Source organism: Merops nubicus, unplaced genomic scaffold (genome assembly GCF_000691845.1).
Source record: "Merops nubicus isolate BGI_N331 unplaced genomic scaffold, ASM69184v1 scaffold9839, whole genome shotgun sequence".
In the NCBI taxonomy this organism is placed as follows: Eukaryota; Metazoa; Chordata; class Aves; order Coraciiformes; family Meropidae; genus Merops; species Merops nubicus.
Genome location: NW_008630148.1, coordinates 2535 through 12868, shown reverse-complemented (window position 1 = coordinate 12868; position 10334 = coordinate 2535).

Below are 10334 nucleotides of genomic sequence, written 5' to 3'. Positions count from 1 at the left end.
CAGCAGGAACTGATTAACTCAGCTTTCAAATGACTATCCCATTTCTGGGAGAGTTGTTGCTAATTCTGCACGTTTTTATTTTAAGAGGTCTGGTCAAGGCCCTCACAAAACTCGTGTGGGGAGGAGCATGCCATGGGTGATATCTGCTTCACAGGGTATTACATTTCATGTGGGGAAACCCCAGGCCATCATAGGGAAGCACAGGGTAAAATCAGTGGAAGCTAAAATAGCATCTTCAGTGAAGTATCTTAGAGTTGTATTCCCTTTTCTTACAACCTCTGTCAAGTAAGTGAATACTTAATGACTCCTATGACTAATTCTGGGATCCTATGGTTTGTCTTGGCATGAATTAAATCCTGCACTCACACTGGTAAAATTATTCCCCTGAAGTAATTTCTTTTGACAATATTGTTTGCCTTGCAGCTGCTGGTGATTAAATCCAGGTTTCAGTTGTGAATATCCTGCAGTTGTTTCATCCACTAGACATTCTTCAATTCTTCTTCTTTCTCACTGCTCCATAACCAAAGGGAACAGCAACAGAGGTCAAACCAGTTCTACGATTTTTTAATTTTTTTTTTTCTTCAAAACTAGCTTTATGGAAGTGGCCAATATAGAAATACAGTTTAAACCAAGTTACAATAGTCTGCTTTTCATGGGTTGAATATGCTTTTGAGAAATACCTGTTCTCGATGTTATTGTTGCATAGATTCAAGGCACCATAGGGAAATACGCACCCAGAAAAGTGTGTTGATTGTTTATTTATTAAAACCAGGAAAGTGAGAAGGGAATCAGTTATCAGTGCCAGATGATTAACTTTCCATATCCCCTGTGTTTCTTTTCTGACACTTACACCTTTATTCAGACTATGTAATTTCCAGGTTCTTGTTCCAATTTTATCTTGATATGCCTCCAAACTCTCTTCTTTTGGGAGCATCCTTCTTGGAAATGAGCTTCTCCAGTAGCAGCGTTAGCCCTAAAGACATTTCTGAAATAAATAAAAATATGAAGTAACATCCAGCAACAAAACTCCCTGGGGGAGAGGATAGGAGACTGGGCAGAAAAAAGAAAACAGTAGCTGTGATGATATCATTACTCATTAATATTGTTTGTTCATTTGTACCTTTTGACTCTTCCCTCTGGAACACCATCTGTGAAGAAAAGCCTACGAAGTAGCATAGGTCACTGAAAATACTCTTTTTTCACATACAGTCAGAAGAAATCAGTCTGGAAGAGATTTCATGAAGTTGTCTACTCCATTATCATCTGTAAAAAGATAGTGTGTCTGCCTTACATATGGTGGAGACTTCACCATATCCCCAGGTAATCTGTTCTATTGCTTCACCATGCTTCATGCTAGAAAAAGTTCCCCTGATTAACCTGAATCTTTCTTGCTACAGTTAAAGCTGATTACTGTTTCAACTATCTCATGCTTTCCTTATGCAACAGCTCTGACAACTAATGCTACATCCCCTTTGATCTGAAGTCTGGTAAATATGACTGCTTAGGAAAATTGCATTAATGGGACACGTTTAGTCCCTTCTCATTATTATCCCTTAAGTGCCTGTTGGTGCCTTTCCTGTGCTGAATGGGATGAGCTAAACTAGTCACGAGAAACTGAGTGGGAATGTAAGGTGTTTAACAGCAGCTCTTCTCAGGCTCTGTGTGTAAATGTCCTCTTCTTAATGCAATTAATAAACAGCATGTGATATAATAATGTATGCAGATGTTTATTAGAGTAGGTTTTATCATTGTTTATCTTTGATGGAAAATCTTTTGCCTTAGCTGAAACATAGCAGTACTAGATGGATGTGTGTGCTAATCCCTGCTCCTGTCTCACACACAGAAGTGCAGGTAGACCACCTACAGTGTGCAGATACTTCACTGTAATTCCCAAGCCAAATCTCGCTTCTCTTGAACCATGTTCAAGGACTAAGACTTCTATTACTTCCTGCTGCTCTGTTTTCAATCCTTCTACATAAATTAGACTACGTTTGCCCTGGACAACTGAAAGTTTTTGTTCAGTAAGCAGTGACAGAGCACTCTTACCAGGTTAGGTTTTCCTTCAGCCCCCTTGTTAACTTACTAGTGTACTGATTTCTGCAGTGCCTTCCCCCACCTCCCAAGTGAATTAACTACCATGAATAATACACAAAATTATGAACTGCCTTTCACCCTGAAGGAGCAGACCACAAGGTTGCTTTAAACACTAGTGAGGACTACATCAAGGTTACTCACTTTTTTATAACTCTTTTTGGGTTAATTGCATTTTTCCTTTTACTTAGATGAAAGGAGTAGTAAAAACAGTAGCCGTATTAGTTCCAAATAACCACAGATTTCAAACTGTTCCTTTGCACTCTTACTTCAAAGAGTCTTTTTGATAACTTATTAGATTGGTTTGTGCTCTTGGGCTGTAGAGAGTATTTGATGGCAGTAGTTAATGTAGTTTAAAGGTCAAAAAAGATAGTTCTGACACTTGCAAAAACAACCTCTAATGGTAACAACATAGCAATGCTCAGTTTAGACTGAGTTTTAATTGCCACTTGCTAATATCTATCCTGATAGAAAATGTTCAGAAGCATTGAACAAAGATTGGCATGGTAGACATTAATTTAGTAATCTAATAAAATGTAAGTGGAGGCCAGTGACAGGTATCTGTGCTACTGGGAGTGCATTATGTCAGTTCTGTACTGTGATGCTGAAAGTCCTGTTGCCAAAACAAGATGCAGTGACGCTCTGCCTTTGGGAGAGGTGATTGATTGGAGGCCTTTTTCCCCATCTGTATTCTTGAACACTTTTTGCCCCCGGGAAGGGATGGGTGGATGTAGAATGTGAGGTGATACATGGTCCCTCCTAAGCAATTTTGAAAATTAATATTAAAAGCCTAAGCTGAGGAGTTATTAAAAAATGTAAATGAACTTGATAAGTAGTGGCATTTTTTTTTTCTCCCTAAGATTAGTGTAATATTCACTTTAATTATGATATGCTAGGTTTTAAAATAGAGCTTCCTTTTCTGGAGGAGGGGTAGCAATCTTTCAGTCACAGCACTGAGAGAAGTTTAAAGGTACATTTAAGATGTTGGCTCTGTTCTCAGAACCTCTCTTTCTGCATTTTGATTTCCACTGCACTTCTCCTTTTGATGCTGACACTTTTTAGCTGGAACATATGTCAGTTACTGTTTCATTAATGTGTTTTCTAGCTTTGAAGCTCCAAAAAACTAACTGAGCCATGGGCTGAGCTGGACACTATGCAAAGAATTACTTTGGGATACAATCCTTGTTTCAGAAAATGTAAAATCTGAGTTGGAAAGGGTACAAAAGAGAGAATAGATGAGGATGGGAGACAGGGAATATGTTAGAAAGACAAGCAGCTAACATTTTAATGTAATGACAAACATCTCACATTGCCTGTTGCTTAATAAATATCAATAATTACAATCTGTAGAATGAAAAGGTTATTGAAAAGTCAGAGTGAATCTTCATCTCTGTGTAAGTTAGCAGGAACTCTAAGGTAGTGGTCTAGATAGGTAGGGGTTTAAAATATTATGAGGATTTTCTTTGTTTAGGTAACTCCCAAACAGAAGATCTTTAGAATCCACTCTTTTTTAGGGAGGTCCTTTGAATCTCCCATGTGATGTTTTTTGGCTGCCTGAACTCTTATAAAAAATAATTATATGATACAGGAATGCTTCTTCCATTATTGCAGTCAACATTTACTAAAAAATACAACATGAAAGATTTTGGTGTTGTTTTCCTTTGTATTGTGGCTCTTAGCCTCAATCTTGTCAAGTAAGATAAGGCAAACTTGCCTTGAAACTCTTGCACTAGGACAGGCTCTGAGGTGGAGATACTGGAGGAGCTGGTGGGCCCTGCTGGAGGTAGGCCTCACAAGCTCCACTCGCCTGGCTCCAACAGAGCATGTGCATGGATGTGGTCAAATACCAGTCAAACACTTCATAGGGGTACCTGATCGAAACAATCACCCAAGACCCTATGAAATGCCTCTCACCTCATTTTGAGAAGATTCTCAAGTCTATGATACTCATGCACAACTTAGAGACCACCCAGCAACTTAGACACTCCCTCAGAGAACACATCTCTATACAAAGTTGAGACATGAGGCGTTGACCCACCACCTACAGACCAGGACCCCAAATCAAGACAGTGCTGCTGGATCCATGGGTGGTGATACCTTTTCTTTTCTCTTAACTTTCTCCTTTCTTTCCTCTTCTGCCTTACTTTCTGACTCTCTTCAACTCATCTTTTGAATTAAGAGTTTTAAGATTAAGTAGTGCCACAGTTTTAGCCTTAGACTGCAAGCAGGGAAATGGGTGTTCGACCGTGTGCCTTTATCCACAATGCATGTTGATTGTCATTAGGAAGAGCCTGTATGTAGTTTTGTATTGCTTTCTGAGCCATTCTCATGGCTCCACCACCTCTGTGGCCCTGCTGTGCAGGGATAGCCCATTTTGGGGCAATTATAAAGATTCACCTCCCTTATCATCCACTGACTGGGATGAGACACATCTTGAGAAAAAGCAGATGAGAGCCCAAGTGGCACAAAGTGGCAGCAAGGGACCTCCTCGAGCATGCCTTGCCAGTAGCTGTCTTGCATACTTGAATGATATTCTTTACTACAGCAATGGCAGATTGACTTCTGTCTCTCTGCCAGTCCTGCTAGCTGCCAAATTGCCAGCTAAGTAGAAGGGTTACAAAGCAGAAGGTTACAAAACTGACACCTTGAATTCCCACCAGAGGCTGGCGCTAAGCTCGTACCCACGCTGCGGCATACCAGCTGTGACCATGAAGGGAAAACACCTTCTTAAGAAGGGTATAAAACTCTCAGGTCATTTTAGCCTTCATGAAGGTGTTACAGCACCAGTCTCAAGAAACAGAGCCACAGGTGGTTGTGGCAAGGTCTCAGTTAGTCACTGACAGGAGTGTGCTGCTTAAATTTAGGCAGCTGCTTTAGGCATCTCTGTTGTGCTGCTAGAGCCTTCAGGCTGCCTGCTTCTTCTGAAGAACAAACAGGGTCTTCCAGCCCTTTGGAGGCATGTGTCTTTCTCTTGTTGAATATGTAAAAGCTTAGGGAAATGATCATAGTTAAACTGACAAGCAAAAGTTCAGAGAGTACTCGCTCTTCCTATGGGACACTGATGTTAAACACCCATCCCTACTGTAGCTTCTGTGGTTTGGCTGATCTGACCAGTCCAAGACCTAACAACGGTCTCTGTTCCAAGTTCCTACTGCAAGAGGTACGCAGGTCCTTAGACAAGAGTGGTGATGCACCAACAGCCCCGTTTGCTCCAGTCCAGACACATCTCTCCACAGCTCCATTTGCACCCCACGTGCACAGGACAGGCACGTGGCCAGGGGCTGGTGTCTCATCTGCTGTGTTGCTTTCCCAGACGCAGGCAGCAAGCTCAGCAAAAGTGCCCCTTAGCACCATCTGCAGCGTCAGCAGGCCCTGAGCCCACACCCTTCCCCCCATTGCTCCAAAGTAGCCCAACTTTTTTTTTTTTTTTCCTGTTAAGGAAGGCATAAAGCAACTACAGTACTGGAGTTCAAAACTAATTTGTAAAATATCTCAAGGTTATCAAATGTTGCTGAAATATTTATGAGATTAGCATGGACATGGCATGCTCTTTGTCGACTAACTGTAACAATCCATGTGGCCAATGCAGTTTTCCTGTGTGCTTAAGTATATAAGCTAACGTGTCCAAAGAGACATGGAGACTTGAGAAATCAACTTGCAGTTTTACAACCTTATATTATTTTCCTTATGCCAAGATGGGCTACTGACTGAGAATTAGGCAGGCTGTTTCTGCCAAGACTCCTCTACCTCAGCGTGACCTTGCACAGCTCGTTAAGGCCCACACTGGCACCTTGCCTCCGAGGATGAGATGCTGACGATGCTACCTGCGATGGATCTGGTGTTTCCCTTCTGGCTCTCCCCTGTCAGGAAGGGTAATGGTCTGCTTTACAGGTTATAGCAGAAATCTGTGCCAGCACCTCTAACTTTTGTGAGCGAGACTGAAGCACAAGCAGAGGAGAGGCAGTGTTTATCTCTTGAGAATACTGTTGTGTTTCCATGGCAGTAGACAGCTCAGTCCAGATTTGGGCAATCTCGTCTGAAAAGTAGCATGAAAAAAAACTAGGAGAGAAAAACTTGACTGCGGCTGAATGGAGGCAGTCAAAATTAATCAAGCTTGCATGCACTGAGATTGGGTCTGCTATATGAGACTGCAGGCACTATGAAGAAACCTCTTTGCCTCCTGCATAGCTAAGGAATCTGATTTAAAGTCTGCCTGCTTCAGTCAATGAGACTCTGTGGGAGGCTTCTGCCATTTGCACTCTAGGCGTTTCCCTTCTGACAGGTAAACTATAGCTACTCACAATGGGCAGACAAAGCCACTGCAAAAAGTCGTTATTAAACTTTGAATCAATAGTAGAGCATGAACTGTTGCTGCAAAATCTTTTCTGTGTACTGATAGAGTGATCAATTAAATGGCTGTAGCTTCAGGGATACCTTGAAGATCATCAGTGCAAACATCTTCAGAAGATAACCTATTAAAGCATTTCCCTTGCCTTCTTGGGGTGTGTGTATTATGGTCTCTCACTCAAAATTAAGGAAAATAATGGAGTTTATTAGTCATAGAAAGGAGGAAAATTATAGATGAGGTAGGTTTCCAGTTAAACTTTATTGGAATGCAGAAACTAGGTCGAACAATGCCAGTCATCTGGAATGTCTCACAGTCCTTTTAGTGTGTTTTCATTGATTTTGAAGGCATGTGAGGGAGGATTTACTGACCAAATCACCATCATATGCAGGTTAGGTATCAGACCTGAACTGATTTTAGGATAAGATCAGTAAAAGCTAGCATTACGTGAAACATAAAACTGCTTCCAAAAAATTTCAGTAAGTGGACCTATTTATTTTTAAAACACTGATTAGCTTCTCAATAATAGTTTGAATATTGATTGAGGTATTAGTGTGCTGGATGATAGATAATATAATTTACCAAAATAAATGTAAAGGTATCTTTTTTTTTCCCTCTTTCTTAGGAGTAAAATTATGTTCAACTCAATTTGTTTGCTTCAGATCTTAAAGTAAAGATTGCTTTAAGCTTCTTTGTGAGGTTGTTTCATGGTAATTGTACAGTGCCCCTGTAAATTTGGGCCGTTTCTTAATACAGTCTTTCTCAATGAAATGAAAATGATAGATGTTTCAGAGCAAACTGTTATAGATATTTTTTATTATTATTATTTTATTTTGTTTCGGGGTTTTTTTTTTTTTTTTTCTTTTCTGAAAAGACTGCTAAAACAGATACAGCACTCCTGCTCAGACAGATTTTGTTCTTTTAGGGCATGCTTTTATGAAGCTGAAGAAAACTATTTATCCTGCATCTTCTAGATGATTTTTGATTATTTATATTATGGGCGTGCTTAAGACTCACAAGAAAGTGAGGCCCTTATTATTCTGACACAAAGTTTTATTATTGATGTGTTGCCCAAAAACTTCAGTTGGAATTAATGAGATGGCTAAAGAATAGAAAATTGTAAAAATGTTTGGAATAGCATTTCCCACAATTTTCATGAGGCTTGTGTTCCTGTGCCAGGAAGCAGAAGTAAGGTCAGTGGAGGCTAGCTTGTCCCTGCTGGCTCAAGATAGCCACGCTGTAAGAGAATGTATGTGGCTTGGGCATTTCCCCAGTTTTCCATCCCTCTGCACTTTCTGATTACAAGTGGAAAGATTTACCCTCTCTGAATGATGGAAGCTTCTACCCAAGAGCTGTACCTAGTTTGGAGGTACTGCATTAATTTCTCCGTCTCTCAGGACTCTGTATGTTTGATTAGGACATTCCAAGAGTCTTTTTTTTTTCACTCTGTGTAAGTGTATAGTGTTCCTGGAAGAAGCTCAGTCCATTTGTTTACATTCTACTTGAACAGTTCTCACTGTTTACTTAGTCTTCTTTACAAAGCCACTATCTTGCTGGCGGGTGACAGTCCCTCAGAAGCAGCATCATCATGTGCTGGCAAGTTATGAATGAGAAAGGTGTATCACTGATCTGTAACTGGAATTGAAGCAAATTTTCAGGATAGATCAAAAATTCATGCCAACTATCTCAGCATTGGGCACTAAAAAATATAAGTATGGACAGAGCCTGAGGCAATGCTTCCTTTTATAAGCAGAATGTAATATCATATACCTCTTGAGAAAATGTGCATCCCACAAATGTGAATCCTCACAGACAAAGCTACTTGAACTACAGCAAGAGCAGGTGAATAATCCCTCTATCCACCATCCTGCATTGCTAAAACCTCTGGTGCTAGTAACTGGAGGGAGTCAAAGGGCACCACAGGGTCCTGAGTGAAAAAGGCAGATGTTACGAGGAGATTCTGGGGTGGTTGACATTTGGGGAAAAGGTATGTGGGATCAACTCTTGATTTAGAGGAGTAGTGGAACTGAAAGTGGAGTGTGACAGTTTCCAAGAGAGTTTTGTGAGAGCAAGTACTTTGAATCTAGGAGCTTATGAAGCTGGTTGGAGAAGGTGATTGACTGGAACAGCTCCATTTGCATTATATGTGTATTGTTGTAGCTTCATGGGCAAAACAGCCCTGAGTTGGGAAATATTCACTTTTTTTTCTTTTTTTTTTCTTTTTTTTTAATGACAAGGGAGGCAAGTGCTGGGGCTTCTGGCTGGCTGAGGCTCTGGAGTACAGGCAGCCACTCACAGCAGGGAAGAGCCATCTGGAAATGGATGTGACCAGCACTAAACAGGTCACAGGCACCTCCCTGCAGGCACCCTGTGGTCCTGCTGCCCAAACTTTGCCTTTTGCAGCCAATATGCTTAGTCAATATGACTGTGCTTGAAAGAATTTGGTTTGCCATAGAGGCAATGATAAGCAGGTGGCTGAACTTGCACATAGGGCTAAGGAGAGCTCTGGAAAACAAGAAAAGGTAGAAGGAATTGGGAAAGGAGCAGAAAAAAAGATGACTAAGATGTCTCTGGAGGAACAGGCCTGAGTTCCTCCGTGTGGGGAATCTGAGGGACATCCTGTGGAAAGCTCCACCCCAGCCCTAAAAAGAGAGTTTGCAGATTCTGCTCTGGATTGGCCTAAACCTGGAAATGTCAACAAAGTAGGTTGTGGTTATTAGAAGCTTGAGAAGAGGAACATTGCTTTCAAGTCTTTCAAGCACCTGTGGGAGGACTGAAGAACCAAGAAAATGAGTACAGACAGGTTGGTGTGCTCCAGGGTCTCAACTCACAGAAGAAGGAAACATGAGCATTTCCAAGGGAAAGTGCAACTGTTTGGCTCAGAGCTGAGGCCAGAGAGCTCTGTTTGGCACAGGGCTCCAACCAGAGGTATAAAATGGGCAAGATCTTGGCTCTACAGTGATGTCACTTCACTCTCCCCAAAACCCTTTTCTTTTGAAAAGAGAAACTTGAAGCTTATTTTAATGTATGTAAGACTGTGTGCTTTACTATCCCCTTCCCACCTGCAGGGAAGTCAATGACTTAAGCATGTAGCATGGGTTATGCTGTGCATTACTAATTAGGCAATGCACTTAGTCCCCAGTTGTTTTTTCTACTGTCATATAACTTCTCAGAAGACCCCAGTGTTGGGTTCCCTAGTTTTAATTTCCTTGACAGATATAGCATACAAGGAACTTTTCTGATTTTTCACTTTTGTAATGAGAGATACCACATTCCCCAGAATTTCACAGAGAATTGAAGATGTGGGGTGGGGAAGGAAGAAGCAGCATACCTGTGTGTATGCAGTCTGTCTATAGAGCATTCCTGCCTGCTACTGTGTGACTAATGGTAGGCTGATTTTGTGACAGCTTTCACATTGTGTCCATCTGTCTTGTCCAATCCAAGTTTTATTTATATCTTTCTACAGTAAGGCTTTTTTTCATTAATTCTGTTATTGATCAAGCCAAGCGTATATTTCAGCTGCATTAACTTAATATGCAGTCGTGTTTCGAAATTTAAAAATAATGACAACTTTCTGCTGGCTTTGTTTCCAGCCTTGTCCAGTTTAACTACACCATGGCTCCTTACAGCTGTATTTCACAGACACTTCCTTAATTAGAGACATTTACTTAATTCTTTTTTTGCAGTTTCACAGAAGGATTGCGACTTATCATCATTGTACTTCAGTATAATGTTGCTGTCATGTTCTGCAAGATCTGTAATGAATTAGTATGTGTAACTGTAAATAGTAGAGATGATAATAAATAATAAGTGAGAACAGAAATATACATGAAAGAGAGAAGTAGAAGCTTAATAAAATGTTAATGACAGTGGATATTTAAAATAATTAGTTCATTTA